This window comes from Camelina sativa, chromosome 14, assembly GCF_030686135.1.
Source record: "Camelina sativa cultivar CO46 ecotype springtype chromosome 14, ASM3068613v1".
NCBI classification, from domain to species: Eukaryota; Viridiplantae; Streptophyta; class Magnoliopsida; order Brassicales; family Brassicaceae; genus Camelina; species Camelina sativa.
In genome coordinates, this window is record NC_141893.1 from 13,467,172 (window position 1) to 13,491,071 (window position 23,900).

Genomic DNA, 23,900 nt, shown 5'->3' on the forward strand with positions numbered 1-23,900 from the left:
ATCAACGAAATTAGATGAATAACTGGGTTAAATTAAGTAAAGAGCTTTACATTATATATATAATAATACAGTGGAATATAGAGAACTAAAAAACCATATGGTTATCCACAAGGTCTATTTAGAACATAGAATAATATACATTGGTATTGACTCTTAATTGTTTATAATTTATTTTATATAAATGGCTCTTAATTCATGTTAAAATTAGAGATAATTAGTTTTGTATAATGAAATAATATATGTACTTTTAATTTGTTGTGAGCACACAGAACATGTATGAAAGGATTCTAATACTGAATAAAAGAAGGGCCAATTTGCCTAATAACCAAATCATAAATCAAATTAAATATACTGTATAGCATATAATTTGAAAAAATTAGGAAAATAAAATAAAGGGTTAGAAAATCACCATTTTGTTGTTGGTGGTAGAGATAGTAGTGGAGGGTGAAGGTGGCAAGCGACTGGAGGTGGTGGTGGTGTCCGGCGGCCGGCTACAGTGGTGTTTGATGGACGGCGGTTTTGGTGTTCGGTGGCCGACAGTGGTGGTTCTCCGACGGCATCGGTTCTCCGGCAGTGGTATCCGATGACCGGAGGTCCATCTTCACAGCAGTCGAAGGCATTTTTCCCTGGTGGCCGGAGGTCCATCATCCTGGCGGTCGGCAGCGGTGGTGCCGATGGCCGGAGGTCCATCCTGGTGGTCGGAGGTGATGGTGGTTCACGACAGCCAAAGGGTTTGAAAGAGAGTGGGGGTGGTAAGGAGGTGGGATGATAGTTTAAAAGAATTGATTTAACCACCTATGTCATCAAATTATACTTATCTTTTTAGTCAAAGGTACTAAGAGAACTCCACAACTAAGCGTGATTATGCTGGAATAGTCTCAGGATGGGTGATCTTCCTGGAAGTGACTGTCGAAACTATGCGAGAGAGGAAAAAACACAGAAAAATATCATGTGGTGATATAGGGACGGTAATAGGTCTTTAAAGCCTTTCGGACGTAACAAACCGACCGTCCGATATGGATGGGTTCATGGGCCTAGTGAGAGGACATGTGGCCTATTAAGAAAGGTGGGACCATGGACTAAGATTGAACATAGAGTCCACTAAGAGGTGGCGGTCAGAGCGTTACAAGTAGTGTCAGAGCCGAATCCAGACGAGTGTGGAGTCGAGTGGGCTCACACCATCATGGGTGATAGTCTTGGTGCACAACGAGGATGTTGCGATCTGTTAGTTGGAGTGAATTATGACATTCCGGTTTCAGAGACTTGCGGAGAGGTTTAAAATAATTGATTTAACCACCTATATCACCAAAGTGCACTTATCTTTTCGGTCAAATATCCTGAGAGAACTCCACAGTTAAGCGTGCTTATGCTGGAGTAGTCACAAGATGGGTGACCTTCCGGGAAGTGACTGTCAGAACTGTGCTCGTGAGGAGAAAACAGAGGAAAAAATATGTAGGGACAATAACAAATCTTTAAAGCTTCCCGGACATAGCAAACCAACTGTTGGGTATGGATGGGTTCACAGGTCTAGTGAAATGATGTAAGACCCACTAAAAAAGTGGGCCTATAGACTGAAATTTAACATAGGATCTACTAATAAGTGGTGGTCGGGGTGTTACAAGATTGGTGGTGGTGATTGGGTTAAAATATTTTAGATAGAAAATATAATAGTTATATGGTTAGTATAGTTAGATATTTAATTTTATTTTTTTTCTTGATAAGTTTTGCCAAATTCTCAAAAAAGAATGGTAGACTGCTCTTTTATTTAGGATTCTGTCTGACCATAAAACTTGTGGGATGAAAGATTATTCCTTAGAAATTATACGAGGACGAGATCATTGTCACTTGTCAGAATAAAAACTTAGTTTTATTGACTATGCACTTATGCATTAGCATTTTTTTATAAAAGTTATGCAGTAGCATTGTACCATGGAATATGCTTCTTTCCAAGATTGTATAAATACAAACATCAAATTTGCAAGCTACAATTGTGAACATGTTAGATGGATCAAAGGTGGGAATGAATTACAATTGGCAGGAAACCATTACTTTGAGCTTTGCATCTCTTTATGTATTTACTTTGTAGTGACTAGTGAGTTCTCTGCCAAAGGAGCTTTGCCCGGTAATTCTTCTGCGCCGACATGCAAAAAAAGTATCATGTGATTGTTCTATTAGGAAATTCTTTTTTTTTTTTTTGACAATAAGTAATGACCTTTTGGTTAGGTTATCTGTATATATAAAGTTAATTTTTTTCTCTTTTCATTCTCCCACATCATTATCCACCTAATCAATACTATCTATTTTTATTTTTGCATTAAAAATTACTATTTTAAATATTCATTCATTGCATATATATTACTTATAATAAATAATAGTAATAAATAAATAAATAAACGAATTAAGTCAAATTAATAAAATTTTAAAATTGTAAAAACAATAATATAAATTTGTTTTAGTAAAATAATAAAAATAATAATTATATAAAAATGAACTAAGTAAAATAAATAAAAAAATTTAAATGGTAAAAATAATACTATGAATTTTTTTTAGTAATAATGTTATTATCCAAACTTTAACCAAAAAATGATAATATTCCAAATTTTAGAATGGGTTGATGAGTTTTAGAATGGAAGTAAGATTTTAATGCATGGTGGAGTATAAAAAAAAATTATGTAATTGTATTTTTAAAATTCTAAACAAAAAAATAAAATTAAAGTGAAACATTACTTTCTAAGAAACATATATTACAAAAAAAAAATTATTAAATTTCACTTAAATAAAAATAAAAGATTAATTACTCAACTCAACGTAAAAATTTTGATATAAAATGAATATATTGTAAGGGTCACATTTTTTTTAGGAAAACTTTGAAAAAGAATCTTGAAAAAAAAATTTATCTTAACAAACAAAATCAATAGTCACAAAATATAGAAATAATGATATGTAAGATGTTACAAAAGATGATATATGATTTTTGTAGCATATCTGAGAAGACATTTATCATTTGGGACCCATAAAAATAAGAAACCCAAAAATCTGATTTTTATGTTAAATTTTTATGGGTTTAAAATGGTTTAGGTATCCGAATTGGAGGGTTTCATTCGGGTTTATCTTATCGGGTCATGGGTACCCACGAGACTTTTAAAAAAATATCACATGTGATAAACGTTTTTCTTCTTTTAGTGGACAGTTAACCCTAAAACTAAAATCCCAAAGTGGCAAAATCGATTTCTCTCTATCAGCCACCATCCTCGGAGTCACCATTCCGTCTTCTCTTCCTTCTCCTCAGATCAGTGGCGGACCCTGGAAAAAATTTACCCAAGTCAAATTTTTTTTAAAGCAAGTTAAATAAAACAAAAGAGACTATTGGTGTAGTATGGAAAGATTGAACCTACGTTACGGGGGAGGGGGGGGGGGGGGGGGGGGGGGCAAACATACTGAAGAAAATAAGATTCAAAATCGATTGCACAATAAGATTCAAAATCGATTTCTCTTTGTCAGCCACAAAGCCACAGACACAAAGGTAAACACCTTAAACCCTTCTCCCCGATTTCAAATTTCAATTAATAGATTCAAACTTAAAGCTTCATTTTTTATTGAAACTGTAGCAGTGATTGAGATTGAGATTATAACATAAACTTCATGTTTTTATTCAAGCGTTCTTTAATCTTCATGTTTTTGATAATCTCTGTGTTTGTTTTATTCGTGTGTATGCTAAGAGACTCTTAGTAAGAGTAGTTCTCTGGGTTTCAATGTTTGAGAATTTTTGTTATGAGGCCTGAGAATGACATTATTCCCGTTTGTTTTGGTTATGGTTTTATTTTATGATGGATTCTCAAACATTAGAAACAATGGCGGCTTTAAATGCGGAGAATGAATACATGGAAATGGATGTGGAGACTGATGCTGAAGGAGCAAGTGAATCGCAACCTAATGCTACGGACCATACGGTATTTGACTCTAACAAACGATTAAAGTCTTTTGTTTGGAAAGAGTATAAACCAGTAGGAGTAAGACCAGATGGAAAAAAGAGAGGTTGTTGCATTCATTGTAATAGGAAGCTAATCATTGAAATTAATCAGAAAACATCATCCTTAAAGCGTCATTTAGAGGTCAGGTATTGAATCCTTACAGGAACCGTCTCCTTCCAAAAAATGTTCAAGACTTGTTATATACTAGAAACTGGTTATGCTGAGTTAGAAAGTAAAAATCAATATTTTTTTTTCATAATTAATTTCCCTTATTTTATTGATTTATATTTTCTAATCACAAGTGACATTGAAGACAACTTTGATGATGGAGTTGAAGGTACTACATCTGTGGCTAGTAGCTCAGGAGTATGAGACCAAGGTAAAAAAAAAAATTAAGATTGTTACTTAAAAATAAAGATTTAATTATGAAATTATGACTGAAATTCCTTTGTTTTGTTGTTGTTTAGATTCCGATAAGGTTTTGGAAGAAAGGAAGAATGAGAAAAAAAATTGTTGTTGTTTTTGTGACTTTGTTTTTGGTTTTGATATTTATCTATGTTAACAAAACTCTTAAATATATTTGGTATACTTTATCTATATGATATAAGAATATAGATTTTTGAAAATAAAATAAAAATAATAAAATAAAATACATAATATAAATCATATTTGGTACCAAAAAATTAAAGACACAATAATACATAATGTAAAATACAAAATACATCACATAAGACAAAAAAAATTTGGGTACCCACGGGGTTACCCACAAGACTAAAAACCCGTTGGGATTTACCCACAAGTGAAACATGTGGTTTTGTGTGTTGATGGATGATGATAGAGATGATGGATGAACAGGTGGATGCAAGGTGTTTCAATTACCCTTATGTAGTTGTAGCATAAAGGATGTCAAGCCATAATGAGTGTGATGCAAGCAATCAGGATGTGAATATTTATCTAAGTCAGGCCAATATGATGAATGATTTTTACTAACAACCTAATGATAATTATAAAATGCAGAATGTAAAGCTACTAAGACAGGATACTAAATGCAAAGTAAACAATAGAACAAAGCAATAATGATACTAAACAGAAACATAAATTATACTAATGCAAGACAAGTAATGAAACATGATTAAACAGAAATGAAATGGATGCAACATAAATGAAACTAGGATGAAACAGGAAGTGAAACAGATATGATGCAGGACATAAACAAGAACTCTGGGATGAGCTCGAGCAAGCACTCGATCGGATGTACGATCGAGTGGGTAGTCGAGTTGACAAGCGAATGAACAGAAACAGAGCAAACAATGAAAACAGAGCAAACAACAAGCAATTAACAATACTCAAACAGGGAAATCAATAAACAAAGAAATGTCCTAAGGATGGATTCATGGGATGGACTCAAGCTATGGTTATCTAAATTGGTCAACAAACCTCAATCAACAATGAGCTATCTCTAGACAATGATCTTCTAATACATGTTAATCAATTCTCATGACAATAACAATCAAGCCAAGATACTTCTTAGACCTAGTTCTCACTAGCTATTACATATCAAAGCAGGCATTAAACAACCAGATCATCTATGTCAAAAATCATAGTAAACATCTTATCTCTTAGAATGCTTCATGATAATCTCTAGTATTAGCCTTATCTAACAACCTAGACATTGGTGTGATGCTAAGAAGCTTAAGATCTACCCTTACCCTCTCAGTATAAGAATAGCATAGAGTGTATCTAATCCAGAAGAGATATTAAGCAATCAATCTTGACCAATCTAAACAACCATAACCTTTATCCATCCTAATCCATCCTCAAGATCCTAAACCACTACTCACAATCACAAAACATGATGAACAAAGTCATAAACCCATAAATCAATGAAACTTGCATTATTAGAAATATGAGATGAAGATCTACAATATTGAAGAAGAAATCAAACTCAAATTCTTAATACTTAGAAAGTTATATAACCAACAAGTATCAAAGATTTCTTAAAAATATGCAAAAGTGGCTAGAGAATCTAAAACAAAGAAAGCAAAAAGTAGAAAATACCCAAAAGGGGTAAATACTAGGTTTTCAGATATTATCTAAAAGTGGCTCTTCTTTTTTGTGGCTGCAGGGTACAAGCCTTTATATAGGGGAGAGGGGGAAGCCCTAAAAGTAGCTAGAAGACAAAATGGAGGGTCGTCGGTCAACTCGACCAGGTGCTCGGTCGAGTGATTGGTCGAGTGGCCTCTTCTTCTGCTTCTTACAGCCGGTCGAGTCCTTCTCCGCACACCGTCGAGTGTCTGGTCGAGTGGGCGGTCGAGTGGACTTCTGAGCTTGGTTTCTTCTGCTCTAACTCCTTGATCTTCTTCACTTTGATGGCTCAAATCATTCTCAACATCCTTCCATGCTCCTTAGGATCCAAATTCACCTGTTTATGCAAGAAACTATGCAAATACAATGCAATTCTACTCTAATGCATAAACAGTCCTAAAGCTACTCAATAATGGCTAAATGTGCTAATAAATCATGCAAAAGATGTGAATATACTAAGGTAAAACATGGTGAAATATATGAACATCAACAAGATTTATGAACTCGGGCTTTTTCTGGGTGGACTTTTTTCGGGTTCGGGCCGGGCTGGGTTTTTTTATCCACCACAACATCCTTACGTTTAACCCAAAACATTGGTAGAAACAATATATTTATAGCACCCACACCCACTTTTCCAATATTTAATAACAAACACACCCACTTTTTGCTACTACTATATTTTTACCCTATGAAATGACATTTTGCCTCATAAACTTACTAAACTATCTCTAACTCTCTCTCTCTACATGTATCATTTTCTTTCTTCTTTTTCTCTTCTACTTTATTTTTTTAATTCAACCTCATTTTTTTTTCTCAATCAAACAATAAATATTCTTCTTTCTCATTTGCCTTTTTGCTCTTTTTTTTTCCCCAACATTACTTATTCTTAGCTTTCTTTTTAAGAAATTCGAAACAACAAACAAAAAACTGAACATCAAAACTCAATAATTTTTTAGAAAAGCTAGATTGCAAAAAAAAAAAAAAAAAAATTGAAGAACATGATTTTAAAAGAAAACCCAGAATTCGTACACTCACACCATCCCTTGAAATTAATTTTAAAAACTTCATTTAACATAAAACCTAGAATTTTTTGGAATACACTAGATTGCCAAAAAAAAATTTGACGACTATGATTTTAGAAAAAACCAGAATTCGTATATCCAGTGATACTCCCTTAAATTTGACTTTAAAAACTCACTGTATCCATACCACCATGATCATGTGGATATGACGATGAATATGGTTTGGGTACAACGACACATCGAATCCATACGACCATGATCACGTGGATACCATTGCAATTTGTAGATACAAGTTACACATGTGGATAGTACCTTCAAATCCATATGGAGTTAGTACCTTCGAATTCATACCCCCCTGAACCCTAGCCCCTACAACATAAACCCAAAACATAGACAATAAATCAACATACATCATCCTAAGTCCAAAAACCTAAATTCTTAAACCTAAACCAAAAACCCTAAATTCTAAATCCTAAACCCTAAACTCTAGAACCTGAACTTTGAACCCAAAATCAAAACCCTACACCTTAAACCTAAAATCCTAAACTTTACACCCTGAATCTTAAATCCTAAATCTTGAACCCAAAACATAGACACATCATTCACCTAAGTTCTGATACATATACCTTAAACCCTAAACCCTAAACTATAAGTCATTTATGTTACTTCAAATACGAAAGACATCCACAAAACCACATCCAACCAACCACATTACATACTCAAATTATGAATTTAATAGTCTAATCAAGTAAGTATCCACAATTTACCATCCACTTATCATAAACAAATATTCAGCTAATATTGGATAATATATAACTTTTTTTTTTGTCAAACCGGAGATTTCATTAAATCATGTAGTACAAACTGGGAAGGAGAGTAGAGCCGATTTAGCTACCTCATTGGCTCTTCTATTGTTTTCTCTCTTGACAAATTGGAAGTTACAGAAATCAAAATCTAAAGTATAGCAAAATGCATCTTAAAATGTAGAAAAAATGTAATTATAATTTTTTGTGCAAAAAAATATATAAAATTTATTAATAATAGTTAATAAATGATAATAAAGATAAAAGAACGAGAAAAAGTGAAAAAGAGAGAGAAATAGATCATTGAATAAGAAAAAAAACTTTACTTTTTAATTATTTGGACAAACAGACAAAATTCTTTTAGTTACATTTTAATTACATCTCCTTTGTGGCTTTTGGATCTTCCACCATAGTAAATATCTAAGAGCCACAAATAATTACCACAAAAGTAATTTCTAATGTCTTTGAAAGAGAGACAAGCGCAACGTTATCTAGATTTTATGTCAAATTTACAAAAACCATCTCAAAAATACACTATGGTTGGAAAGTGGGTATGGATGGAAGCAAGTCTTGGAAAAATATATGTAATTGTCATTGTCTCTTTATGAGAAAGTACACTATGTTTTGTGAGGTAACATCTTAAAATAACATATGATTTATTATACCCCTAAACTATTCAACTAATTACAATTATTTATTATAATTTATTTGATGTAATTAAAAATAATTAATTTTGTAGACATTTATCACTTCGACTACTTCTTAATTTAGTCAATAGTGATAATTTAATGCATTTCTAGGATCAAGACATTTTCACAATCGACATATTCAGTTTTTTCCTTTAGATAACACTAAATAATTGGAGCCAAAATTTGTAGTGGAGGCAATCACTTAGCATCAGAAAATTTGTTTAGATCAAACGAATGAGTTACTTTAACTTCGACACCATGCGTTTTTCTTCCATGCTTTCAACGTGTTTTCTTCTTAAACATGCAAATTTTGAATAGAGATTTTAGTCATAAAAAAAATTGAAACAGACTTTGAAGGAAAATCACGTTCAACGTGATGGAGCCTACGAAGCAAACCATTAATATTGTGTTGAAAACTTTTTGGAATTTCAAATATTACAGTCGAAAAAGTGTAAAAATTACTGATCTTGAGAGTCTATAATGACTTTTTTTTTGTAACAAGAAAAAAAATGTGTATCATTTTTGTGAAAGAGAGGGAGTAACAAAATTGATTAGGAAACAAATAAATACTTCCGTTAGTAGCTAGACAAAGAAATACTTCCGTTAGATTGGAGGGCTAATAAAAATATACCTAATTGAATTTTTTGAAACGAGAAGCTTCAAAATTTATACTCCCTCTATTTTACAAAGGCTGTTGTATATAACATAAACCAAGATCAAACTAATTGGTAAGCAAATTAGATCGTCTACTTATTTTGTTTTTCTTTCTTTTTGTTTCGGTAATATAGTTTTCTTTTTGTTTGGGTAATATAAGTTTAATGTTTTGATTATATATATGATAATCTATCTGTATACTCTTTAGATAGGACTAGTAAATACAACCCACAATTATCTACATACTAGATGGGTTGCCTACATGTGTGGATGATGTATTTAGTTGTTTATACATTTTTATTAATTTATGATTATGGTAGAAACATGTATAAATATATATATATAAATATATTATACATATATATGTATTTCACTTATATTTTATTTTCTATTTATGTAATTTATTTTAATTTACTTATAGTTTAATATAACTGATGTAAAACATTCTAACATCATAAAACTAAAAAATTTTACTGATAAGATTTTGTATTTATGTAACATCTTACATATATTATTTAATATGAAAAATTAAATTAACAAAAAATAAGTAAAACATACCTAAATATAAAGCAAAACATCAAAAAAAATGCCCTAAAATTCCATCTAAATAGTTTTTTTTCCTCAAATACTACACGTTCCATATTTTTCCATTAATACTATTCATTAATAAACACAATGACTCTTTTACCCTTGCATTTTACAAACCCAAATTGTGTTAAGATTTTATAACTCCAATTATTTTCTTCGACGAGATACAATGGCACCAACTTTTCCGATGAGATATTCCGGTAACGATTAGCTCCATCGTTGTGTTCCATCATTTCCGGCGATATCTGTCAACTTTGTCTAGCTCTGATGTCAGTTTAGTGATCGATTCTGCTCAATTTGGTAGTGGTTCTTCTCGATTCGCAAGTTCAATTTGGTAGTGGTTCCTCTCGATTCAGATCGAGATCTAGCCTCGATCGCAAGGGGATCTATACTTTGTTTGTGGGGAGTGGACACAAAACGATAGAGGAGTCTAGGATCGCAAGGTGATCTATACTCTGTTTGTCATGCTATACCTTCTCTTGTGGATTCTGTTTGTCTTCTTTTTCACCATCACCATCATTTGGGCTCACTCTTTCTGGTACATGATGACTTTGTTCGTCATCTTCTTCTTTATCAAGACCATCATTTAGATTCTCACCTTCATCCACATGATGACTTTGATTGTCATCTTCTTCCTCACCACCTTCCTGAGGAAGGTTCTCTTCATCACCCTACAAGCAAAAAACGTTTTAGGAACCTTTATTAGCTTCAGAAGACTTTCCTATAAAATTAAATAACAGGAAAAAGTTGTATAATAAATCTTACATCAACAGCTGAATCGAGCTTCTGGGTCATCTCCTCAGTTTGGGTCATTTCCTCATTCGTTAAATTGAGTTTTTCGGTTAACTCCTCTGTTTGGTTTAACTCCTCCATTTGGGTTTCGCTTGGAGTAAAGAATTGGAGATGAATTATTTCATTTGTCAATATAATGTGTTAGAATATTTATAAAAAGTTCTAAGAATCATTTCATTTACCTCAACAGTTAAAACTTCTGGATTTGTTTCACCTTCATTCTCTCTATGCAAGAACCGTATTTGTTCTTTTCCAAAAAATTCTTCTTTCTTTGATTTGTCCATCAAAACACTGATTCCTTTTTCAAGAATTGTTCGCACTCTTCTTTTGCTCCATTTGTTCTCATACCTAACTTCAACTTCTTGCAGCAATAGTAGCTGAAAAAAAACATTAGAAAATTTTAGTGCATTGATTAAGAATACTTTCCCAAACATTCAAAATACAAGTACAAAACCAATTCTTACCTCCTTCTGAATCTGAGTCTCAGAAGTCAGAGGCACATGCACTGTTTTTTGTTCAGTGGGAGACCTGTTAGATGGCCGGATCCCATCACCACACTGCAAATATAAATCGTTTTTAGGAAGCTTTAGTGCATAATTAAGAATACTTTCCCTAACATTCAAAATACAAATAAGAAACAAATTCTTACCTCTTTAGGAATCTGAGTCTCAGATGTTTGAGCCACATGCACTTTATTTTGTTTAGTGGGAGAACTGTTAGTCGGACGAATCCCATCACCACTCTGCAAATACAAATCATTTTTAGGAAGCATTAGTACATAATTAAAACTACTTTCCCTAAAATTTAATTTGCAGAGTAAGAAACCAATTCTTTACCTCTATAGGAATATGAGAGTCAGAAACCTGAGTCACATGCTCTATATTTTGTTCAGCGCATGGAGAACTGGGGAATGTTGGGTTTGTAATTGGAGAACTGGGAAATGGAGGCATTCCACTATCTTGGTGTAGATCCTACAACACAAAATGAAAACGGTTAGCAATTACATGCATGAAAAAAATTTCTTAAAGAGGAACCTGGAAGTTGATAAAAAAAATATATTTGACCTGATCGTCTGTATTGGTAGGTTTATATCTTCCCAGAATCTCCTCTATTTTCGATAACCGGCAATTGATATCTTTGAATCCATCTGTAACAATGTTGTACAGTTTGTCTAGTTTCTCCATTAGTGACTCTCCAGAAGAGGGTGACTTTAGCGTCTGCTTGTTATGAAATTGATATGATCTCATAGTAATTTCTTCCATCACTGCCCCAAAATCTAGTGCTTTCTTTTGCCAGTCTTCAAATGTCAGTTTGTAGCCCTTGTTCAATATGTCTACCAACAAATTCAAATCTTGGTCATTAGTGTCTTCCAAGAAGACTTCATCTTCGACATCATCAGGTATTGAAGGCAATATGTGAATAACCTTCATCTGCAGAAAAACATTTTCGGATTAGTAAGACAATCCCAAGTTACTATTAGTTCTTCAAAATTAAGAGAAAATGCTTATTAACACAACTTACATTATTTGATACTTCAATATTCTCCACTTGAGCAATTGATGGATTAATTGTGTGCGTGTATTTTTCACACAGATATGTTGTTGGTTGCTCAATTACACTCAATGTGCTGAAAGATGACTGTAAAATTGGAAAAGACTCGAGAATCCCCAAGTGTAATGCCAACGGATATCCATACAAGTCATATTTATTCTTCGTCAGATTTGATTGGACATTCTTCTTAACTCATGTAATCAGAAGATTATATGCATCTTTCCCCCAAGGATAATTAGCCAAGATATCCAGATGTTGAATCCTCTTAAGGTTTTTCGTAGGAAGCTTATTTCCTTTGTACCTCTGTAAAAAGATGCATTCAATCAATATCACCATCGCTAAAGCGAACCTCTCATCTGCTGCCTCTGAATCAGTTTCTCGTAGAATATCACAAAGATATTCAAATGTGTGAGAATTTTCAGTGTTAGCCCAGTCATAAAGATTCTCCTTTTCATTTTCATTACCCTCCCATGCAGAGCATTTCAATAGAGTGACCATATGGAATTCTCTTATTGAGAATCTCATTGGTTGTCCTCCAAAATGCAGCCAAAGTTCATTTTCCTTTGATACTTTTAAGCTCATTCTCAGAAAACAGTGCACCATTTTCTCTTACATCATCAATCCTCTATTGATAACCTTCAAAAGAGGTCCTAGGAAGGAATTCTTGATCCTCTCATACTCTGCAACCGAGAGGATGCTTTTCACTTTTGTGATGCAATCGTAGTTTGAAAAGTGGTTTATTTTCACGTCAGATCTAGGCTCCTCTCCGATGTTAAAACATAGTTGAGGAAGTTTGATTTCTGCTGGGAAAGAATCACCCATATCCTGCAACAAATAAAAGAAAGATAAGAAACACATATCGTGTCAGGAAAGTGATCCTAAATTATATAGATGCTTTCATGAATTTTAAAAAACAAGCATCATACTCTAGCATCGCCATTGTATTCAACAAAACTATCATCCCCGTTGTTACATCAATCCGCTCTTGGCCATGACTATCATCCCCAAAACTATCATCCCCATTGTACTCAAAAAAACTATCATCCACATTGTAACCCACAATTTAGAATATTTTTTTACTAGAAAATCATAAGAATCTACTGGATTTTTCACCCAAATTGTTTAGGTTTTTGTTTCGCACACAATTGTTTCAAATATCACACACAATCATTTCAAATTACACCCAAATCATAAGAATTTAAAAAAAAAATCACCCAAAATTGTTTAGGTTTTTGTTTAACACACAATCGTTTCAAATATCACACACAATCATTTCAAGTTACACCCAAATCATAAGAATCTACTGAAATATCAAACACACACACACACAATCATTTAAATTTCACAAAATCAAACCGTAAATCACACAATCGAGAACAGTACGTTAAAATGGATCTGAAGCTTACATATAAATGGCAATAAACTGATGATAAAGTGTCGTGTGAGGAAGATTGATCAAATAAGAAGATCCGCGGAGACGAGATTCAACAAAAACACTGACGGTGAGGAAAAACAAGGCTAGATCTCGATCTGAATATTGAGGATTTTTGGTGACTAAGGTGATCTGGATCAAGGTATCCCGAAACGGCGAGTCGAAGAAAAGTATTCCCGAAACGGCGAGATATGCCAGCGATTAAGACCGGCGAGGCGACGAGAGTCCGATGATCAGATCTTTTCGTCTCAAGAGAGAGGAGATGCAAACAAGGATTTGAGAAATGTGAGAGTATTTTCGTCAAATGTTTTAATTAAAAATGTTAGAAATGAAAATTATTGGGTTTTGTGGTATTTTTGACCCAAAAACTAAAAATGATGGTATCCATGACAATTGCCAAAAAAATATATTTATGTATGTATTTTATAATAAAAAATAAAATAGACTATCATATATCATATAATTTTTTTTATTATCGTTAGCATTTTGATAATGGGACGTGCAAATGCCAGAAACAGGAAGTTCCAGCGGCATCGGTGGCAGCTGCAGCAGTAGCAAGAATAAGAGCAAGTAGAAGTGATGATCTCCTCCAGAGAAGAAACCACCCACCCATGAAGATTATGATTGTGCTTTTCACTTTGTTTGTAATAATTATTGGACAAGGCTGCTGTTTATTTGCCAGATCATACCGATGTTGGCATAAGCTTGAAGCTTGAGGTGCAAGCTATACTAATCCTACCGAGTTATGGAACTAGGATTAATTATATTTAGGAGTTATCTAAATATGTTAGTTTACCGTTTTAGAATAGGAAAGTTGACAACTCTAGGGTTGAGCAATTGTTATAAATACCAAGAGAGCGTTTTATGAAGAGGTGCGCGTCTTAGGGTATTCTTGAGAGATGCACACAAAGTGTGTGGCATTGCCCCATCAATAAAATATAGATCTTTTGATGGTATTGTTGAAGTTCTATTCTAGTTAATGAACTCTGGACTTGGTCCCAGGGATGTAGGTTATCCGAACCCCATTAACAAAGCTTGTGTCTTGTTTACTACTATGCTCTTACATACACGCACTCGAACGTTCTCGTACTTTAGTATATAGATCTAGCCACATATATGTCTTTATTTGGTATTAGAGCAAGACTAATCCAGGTTCGATAGAGATCTATTCTTGACGTCCTGTTTTGGGTGTGTGATCCTGGTGGATTTGTGGCTGTGAAGAGTTAAAGGTTAGTGACAAGAGCCGTGAGATATTACAATTACGAAGAAAGACACAAAGAACTTGTTAGAAATAAGAGAAGTCGTTGCAGAGTTATGGTCTAATGAATATCTCAGATTATCGTAAAGACAAAATAAATGTTGAGTTCGCAGGATTTTTTGAGCCTTATCATGTTCATCTTGGCAGTATGAAAAGAAGTCATTGATGAAGAAAGAAGTTTCATGGGCCTGTTATATTGTAATAAAACAGGCCCCTGAAAGCCTTACTTTGATGAGAATGTGTTCAAATTAAGAGAGACATTGAGAGTTCTCTTCATTGTGCAAAGAAAGCTTGAGGAACGGAGCCGAGGAGAGAGTGAGCACAAAAAGCTGAATGAAAATGTCACAAAAAAAAAAGAAAAAAAAAATCAAGGGTCTCTCAGTTTGAAATCATCTTGTTAATCCTTGGTCTCCCAATTCGGAAAATTCACTTAAATTGTCTGTTGTTGTTGATGAGGAAGATTTAGTGGTTGTTGTGTGATCGTCGTTAATGGTATCAATATGGAAGAGGAATTCACAGCTAGCAATCAAGTGAGTTAAAGCGATTTCAGCTTTAGGTGTCTAGGATTTGGAATCGTGATGAGCTTGAGATGTTCTGCGACCACTAGAGAGGAACCATGTCGGAGATTCCGCAGAAAATTGCAGGGAGTGAAAGGAGTCGGTGGACGTGAATCGTATTGAGGAAGCATAGATGAAAAAGGATCGAAAAGGGTATGGTCTTAAATTCTGGTTAAAAAAAAAAAAAAATCTGATTTTGACGGAAACGTGAGAAGTTTCCAGTGGTAATAAAAGTTAGGTTAAGGAGTTCATGAAATTCAGAGTAATGTGTGATTCTGGAAATAAAAGGAGCCATCAAGAAGAAGAAGAAGAAGAAGATATTGAGCGTTTTTCTTCTCCATTGGAGGTTGTCAAGAGATAAGAGAGGAATTTCATAGTGGAGAAACTCATCAATTGAAGTCAAATCCGAATGTCAGCTGAAAAGAGTTGATAAATCGTCAAGTCTCAAGCTCAAGATCAAAATCGAGAAGCCATGATTCCGGTATGTAGGTGAAGCGTGAAGTTATTTACTCTTTCTTAACAGGTCCGTCGAGAAGAAGCTTTTGTGATGTTTTGATTTGAGAGATTTGGTCGAGACTTCTCTTGTTGGTTGAGTTGTTTTAGAAATAACGAAAGGAAGATTTATGTTCATTTGTTGGAGTTCATAAATCGATTAGTTTGGGCTGTTCTTCAAGGCTAAGTCAGCTCATGAATGATATGGAGTATCGTGGGTTGCTGATGTGATTTTTGAATGTGTGTGTCATGGCTTGAATATTTATCTTCTTGAGACACACAATCAACAAGGGGGAGAAGAATGTTAATAATGTTGAAAGCATGAGCATCATAGGAAGGGCTTCGTAAAAAAAAAGGAAAACTAGAGCTTGTTCATGTTCTTCATCTTGTTAAAAGCAAAGGGAGTTTTTTTGTTCTTGATGCGGCTAGCAATGGTTTGTGCCATGAGAAAGACTGATGAATTAATTTCAAAGATGAGCATGTGGAATATGGTTCTTAAGGATGATTCTCTGTGAAGAAGAGATGAGCAGATCTCTCTATGGATGATGAAGAGCGAATCAAATGCGTTAATACAATCATATTCAAGGAAGAAAAATGGAGAAACCTATGGAAATTAAAAGAGAAGAAAGACATTTCTTGTCGATTTCATTAAAAGCCGAAATCTGAAGTTTGTAATGGAGATGCTCACAAAATCGGAGGCATAAGCAATTAGTGATAATCACTACCTAAAAGGTCGATGAAGAAGGCTTTGTGGTTTAATGATGTTCATGTCACCTCATGAGGGAGAGTGTTAACTCAAAGAGATGCTTCGTGGTGGATAGAAACTATGCTGAAAGAAATCCATAAAAGAGTGTAAAGTCAAGTGAAACGGGTTGTTACTTTGTCTTTGATTTCCTTTGGTTACAGATCTTGGATTTTAGTATTGAAAGGCGTTCTGAAAACTTGAGAGCGAGATCTTTCCAATGATATAAAGATCGTCATCAGATCCTTGTGGTTTAGTGGGAACTTGCTTTCAAAGTTGGACTGCTTGCAGGTTGCATCATTCCGGATCTGTTCTGGGAAAGTGGCCGTAACTTTCAAACCGTAAATGCAAATCGTGATCTGTTTTTTCCTGTGTCTTCATATGACTTTTGTTGATATTCTCACTAAATTTCATAATTTTATGGGTTGGTTTGCTCCTTCATTGTGCTCTGCATCAAAACAGAGGAAAAACTGCAGAATTTTTAGTTCTCTCAAAACAAGAAGTTGTGAAGAAATATATTGAAGGTTAGATTGGAGAGCATAATTTTAGAAGAGATGATCATCTTGTCAGCTTGTAAACAGGTATGTGTGATTAACAAAGGTCATAAAGAAGATTGTATGGTTGAAGAGATTAAAAGAGATGACAGAGGAAAGATATAGCTGATGAAAAAAAGGGACAAGTGAGATATGATCTGCATTATTAAGGTTGAAGTATCTGAAAGTTTTTGGATGAAGAGGAGAAGAGGTTCTTCTCAGTAATTATCATAAGTTCAGTCATAAGTTTTCAAAGGTAATTTGCAAGGAGATATCAAGCTAATTGGAAAAGAAAATCCTATGTAAAGATTTACTCTAGATGAGAAGCTGATTGGGATCAAACTAAGATGTGTCCACTGTAGTCACAAAGACTAGAAAGACTAAGGTGAAGTCTCTATCGATTATGTCTCTGTGGAATGAACATGATGCTTGTGGGTATTAAAGATGGTTCAGAAGTTGAATCTTGTTTGATATAAACATGGGAGAATGAAGGCGATGAAGATAATGTTCGACAACATCAAAAGGGGGATCAATCAAACATGAAATAAAATGAGATTTTAAGAGATATAAGAGAATGTGTGGAGAATGGGTAAGTGGAAGTCGAGCATGTTTCCGAAAGTGAGGAAAAGGTAAATATCTTACTAAAGCGCCCGGAAGAAACAAGGTTAAAGAAATGAGAGATCTCATTGGCATGAGAAATTTGGAAGAAAAGGTTTTCAAGCTTAGGAGGGAGAATGTTGGCATAAGCTTGAAGATAGCTTGAGGTACAAGCTATACTAATCCTACCGAGTTATGGAACTAGGATTAATTATATTTATGAGTTATCTAAATATGTTAGTTTACCGGTTTAGAATAGGAAAGTTGACAACACTAGGGTTGAGCAATTGTTATAAATACCAAGAGAGTGTTTTACGAAGATGTGCGCGTCTTAGGGTATTCTTGAGAGATACACACAAGGTGTGTGGCGTTGCCCCATCAATAAAATAGAGATCTTTTGATGGTATTGTTAAAGTTCTATTCTATTTAATAAACTCTGAATTTGGTCCCGGGGATGTAGGTTATCCGAACCCCATTAACAAAGCTTGTGTCTTGTTTACGACTATGCTCTTACATACACGCACTCGAACGGTCTCGTACTTTAGCATATAGATCTAGCCACATATATCTCTTTAACCGACTGGAACAATGAAAGAGGTGACCATTGTTGTCTTGGACGAGAAGATGCCTTCTAAAGCAAGTGGCGACGAAAGCACCAGCACCACCGGCAGCAGCGGCAGCAGCAAGAAGAACAACAAGTGATGATCTTCAGAGAAGAAACCACGAAGAATATATAAATGAATAATTATTGGACTTTTTTACCCTATGTTTGGTTGTAATAATTTACCTGCTGTTTGGTTATGTAATAAGTGACACTAAAATCTATCTAATATAATGTTTCCTTATCTTAACTGTCCAACTTAAAAAATGAGTAAAGTTGAAAATAGCAAGCTCACCCTAAAAAAATCTCTGGTTCAAAGGCCGGTTTAGTACAAATTTTACTTTGGTCTCTTTTCAACTTCTCTTTTTTTACCTTTTTACTCCCACTTTTCACTTTTCACCAATCACACCCAATATATACAAGAAATAGGAAAAAAATTGAAAAATATTATATTAATGGAGAATTGTTCGTTCGAATAATGATGGAAATCTAAAATAAAAATTGACAAGTAAATATCTAGACATATTGAAAATCATATAAATAAACTGCGGCATGTTGAACAAGAACCACGCCGAGGTTTTAGGAAAAGTCAGAGATGCCTAATTATTGGTCCTATTTTTAATAGCAAAAATTTCCATGATATTAGCCGCCAATAACATAATATACATATAGATAAAGTTTGCCAAATCGTGCCTATAATATAGTTGAATTGATTTATATTGGAACCACATCGTTTCACGCATCAGTACAAATTCAATTTACTAATCCCAATTCCAAACGATTAGACAAATGTATCCAAAATTTACAAAATTAGACTTTTGCTTATAAAAACTTATTGAATTGTTTCTCTAGTTGTTGTGTATATTAATTTAGGACTAAAACTTATCAAAATTAACATACTTTTGGTAATTGAAATTAACAGATGTTTAATAAGCGGTCAAAACAAAATTTAATCAAAATATATGGATGTAACGGGTACTTTCTATAACTCTTACAACAATTGTAAAATCATCATGTTCTACGAGCTACGATCGATCATTGAATGGTTTCCGTTATCCACACAAACTCTCACAACCACTATATCATTCTTTAAAAAAAAAAATTATTTTCCAAAATCCTAAATCCTTAAAGACAGTAAGTGTCTAATTACTTAATTAGACACTGATATGTTCTAGCAAAACTGTAGTTATATGGCAAATTGCCAATAAGGCCGAGTTATCATTGTTTTTTTTTTCTTTTTCAAACTAAACTATGACATGAAGATGATGGCTATAAAATGCCAAGTCAACACGCAAACATTTTTATATCAATTCATACTTGTTGATATAAATAAGATAATTTCTTGATAAAGATTTTGGTAAGATTCCTTCAAATATTTAGTACTTATATTAATAAACTAGTAACAGAAGGAAAACTTCATGTAAAAGAGGGCTTTGATCTATCGACTCTCGGTTCCATAGGATTAGTAAATGAGGTTTTTGTAACCAAAAGATTCCTGCAAGTCCTTTTAAGAACATGATTTTATTCTTCATTTACAGTGAAAAGAATATAAATCAAAGGAAAAAAAATTAACGTAAATATACATTATTTTGTTAGATGTTGAATCTTAAGGTAAAATTCTACTTCCTAGCAAAATCAGAGAAAAAAAAAAAAATACTGGTATATGATTATATGGTTCGTATATGACATACCTCGCGGCTCGCGTGACAAATTAAGGAAGGTGGAAAAGTCGTTCTGTGACCTGTATTACCTATTAACAAAACTTCTTGTTGTTGATCTATATCTCTTATATTTGTTCAAAAAAAAAAAAAAAAAATCTACATCTTTTATATAGTAACAGAAAAACATTCTTAAAAAATTGTTGATATGTCGTGACGAGAGAACTCGAAACATATTTTATCAAATAATCTTCAATAGTTAATATTAATTACATTCATGCCAATATAGATTTCATTCGAAATTCATAAAACAAATTAAAACTATATATTATTTTTCATATTTAAAATTGTGTACCTCTTTTGTTAACATATACTTTTATCAACATTTCAAAATTAGCATTATAATAATGTCTTATAAATTAGTAAAAATAGTAGTACTCATATATTTACATTTTTAAACCAAAATTAAGTTCTTTAAAGTATCAAAAATTGTAACCTTTTAATTTGAATTTATATTATAATTCTTTTAAAAAACAACAAATTGATTTCTTTTTTTTTGAAATAATCATTTCTCCTGTTTTGTTAAAATAAAGTCCATATAAATTTAGATTACATAATTGTTGATCATTAATAGTAAAATACCAACTATTAGTTAAATATTCTTAATAATTAAAACTCTATTTCTGATTATTCACAACTTCGAGAATTCGTTAGAAATATCCTTTTTGAGATACTCCATTTCAAAAATACTCATTTTTTTGAATATTTTTATTTTTGCTCTTTTTGCACAATTACAATATGTTGAATTAATTTTTAGATTTTTTTTTTATGTTTGAGTTCTCTATTTTACATTTAGTGTATAGTTGTTAGGGGTTAAGGTTTAGTATTTGGGGTTTAGGTTAGGATTTAGAATTTAATCATTTTATTTATTAAAAATGGTAATTTTGAAAATAGACACCATAAAAGAGTATTTTTGAAAAGTGATATAAAAAAATGGTATTTTTGAAAATCCCCCATTTATATTGCCTTTTTCTAACATGTATAAATTTCAATTTAAAATATTGTTTTTTGCCTAGCATGTATAAATATTTAGGAATCTATTGAAACCACAAAAATGATATCAAATTGAATTAAATAAATTAAAATATTAAACTATTTTTGTTGATTACGAATCTTAAGTTTTAGAATAATAAGTTTTTATCTAAATCGATTTATTCCGTACATAGTGTGGATTGCTACCTAGTATCCTATTATATAAACTTTAGATTTCAAAGTTTGTAATTCATATAATCGTGACATGTGTGAGAATAAAATTTATTTAATAATTATAAAAAAAAAATAAAAAAAATCTAAAAATAAAAGGATTACAATTAATATTTTTGAAAAGTATATAAAACCAAAAGTAATATATTATATCACTAATTCTAATAGGAAAGTTATCTATTAAATTAAAAATTTCAATAGGAAAATATGTGCAATTAATAAGGAAAATATTTGTAATTTAATTGCAATTATTATTTATTATAATCATATAGTAAAAAGAAACTTATACAGAAAAATGATTAAAGCATAAAAAGGTTAAATGTGTTAAATTTAGTGATTAATATAATATAAGAAAAATAAGATAATCAAAATAAGAAATTAATGTAATTTTTATAAGTTTTTTAATCGGTGAATGATTTGATAATGTATTCAATATTATGTTATTATATTAACTTTGATTTTCAAAGTTAGTAACTCTTGTGATCGCGACACATGTCAATTTTAACAATTAAAGATTTTGTCATGTGTTATACAAAAATTTTGTTTGAACATATTCATAAATTATAAGAAATTAAAAATTTAAACAATTTAATAATTATAAATGACAGTTCATATATGTATATAAATTTTAAATTAGTAATTGTATAAGAAAAATAATTAAGAAAATTATACAATTAATTACTATAATACCATAATTAAATAAATTATACTGTCAATTGTTAATCCTAAAATAAAAAGGATTTTAAATACTCACCTTTACATAAACAAATATTTTTTTTCATAATAACGTCTTTGAATTTTTGCTTTATGATAATGTTAGTATACTTGTATTTAAAATTAGTTGGACCAGTAGTAAAACTATTAAGTATGAGATTACAAAATATGAAACAAATATATTTAAGATATTGTTACTTTTCAAATATGAGAAAAAAAGTTTTCAGTTTTATTTTTGAGAGTTCTGTTTTATTAATTTTTAATTTTTTAAAAATATTAAGTAAGATATAAATTTGATATAATGCACATTTGTTTTATAAAAATTATATATGTTACTCCTTGGGATTGAGTGTTTAGAATTAAAATCTAATTTTATTATCATGTAATATATAAAATAATTGTATTGTAAGATGGAGTGTGTGAACTCTAAATCCGGTTTTTAAAAAAAAAAATGAAATACAATTAATATTTTAAATACAACTTAAAATTTCATATATTTTTCTTACGTATGCATTAATACGCGGGCCTAATTTAATAAATTATAAATATATGGTACTATTAAATTGTGTTCTTCCACAAATATTCACTTAAATCACGATCCACACAAACTTTCAACATTGTTTAATTAGTTATGTTTATCGATATACAATACCAAATTAATTATCCAAAAATGTGCACATGTTTTTGCCGGAAATGGGATCAGTGTCATAATTGTCTCATTTTTACCGACGTGAAACCACCGTTGCCACATTGTTTGTTTATTTCAGATGAAAAAAAAAATACTTTAATTGGTTTCTTTATCTTCTAACTTCAATGATATCTAATTCTAAATAACTTGTAGTTTTCCACTAACATTCGCTTACATCACTTTTTTTTTTGAGAAACTTGTACTGAAAAAAAAGCTAAAATAGAAATTATTATTTAAAGGTTAATTAGCTAGCTAGTCTCTTTTAATTTGTAAAATGGAAAATCCTAGAATATACGCTTTGAATTTATTAAAAAGAGATTTAGTAATAGTATTGGTATGTAAATGTTGAGAAGGTACTCTCGAAAGAAAAGACAAATAAAAACAACCCTGATAAGTGATAATCTTATTAAATATTCCATTTACGTACGACTGACTGTTCGTATATTCCATTTTTATTGTCTTGAATTGAGATTAGGGAAAAAAATCCTTAGGTTGAAGAAAGAGTGAACTTTGATCAGTAAACGATAATCATCATTAATAAAGAAGATTATCTCTTCGATAGAAACAAACTAAAATTATTGTTAAATCTAAAAACAGGATAACTATATTATATATGGGTGTCATCAACTGATAAATGATGATGTTGCTTTTGGTGAAGGAAAAGGTCTTTAGAAATTTAATTTAGTATTTTATTTAATTATAGTTTCAATTCAAAGTACTCGTACTTTATTCATCAGAGAGTGTTTGGGAATTTTGTTTTCTACACAAAAATATACATATATATACGTATATCATATGCATATATAAGCAAACACAAGATAGCCAGATTTTTTGCATAAAGTGGAAATGCTTCTATGCATGAGATAAGTGATAGCTCTTTTAACAATAATATCCCCGTTTCGGTATATACGCATTCATACACGTTACAGTTGTATATGCAATCTAATGTGATAGCTTATATTCAAAACAAGGTATTTGAGAATCGCAAACTTTATCTCTAGAATTTGTTAGCTCATAAATCAAGATTACCCATTCAAATGGCTAAATGTGATGAATAAGATGACATCATTAGTTCATTACATATTCCATTAACTGATAATTTAAAAATGTATTTAACATGTTTATCATGAGTGTCATAGATGAGACACTACTAAACTTTTTGTGCATGGAAAAGTTCTTGAAAAAGATTGAAATAAACTTTAGATCTAAC

At 31.9% G+C, this 23,900-nt stretch overlaps 1 long non-coding RNA gene across 2 annotated transcripts; it reads left to right on the forward strand.

Annotated features, from left to right (window-relative positions):
- The first annotated feature begins 3,422 nt into the window (after positions 1-3,422).
- LOC104741518 (uncharacterized) lies at positions 3,423-6,515 on the forward strand. Of its 2 annotated transcripts, none has more exons than XR_015579146.1 (4): positions 3,423-3,523; positions 3,847-3,950; positions 4,274-4,350; positions 6,097-6,515. It is a non-coding gene; the product is annotated as an uncharacterized LOC104741518 (long non-coding RNA). The 2 variants fall into 2 exon arrangements; XR_760327.2 differs by lacking the exon at positions 6,097-6,515 and adding an exon at positions 4,439-4,621.
- Positions 6,516-23,900: the final 17,385 nt, after the last annotated feature.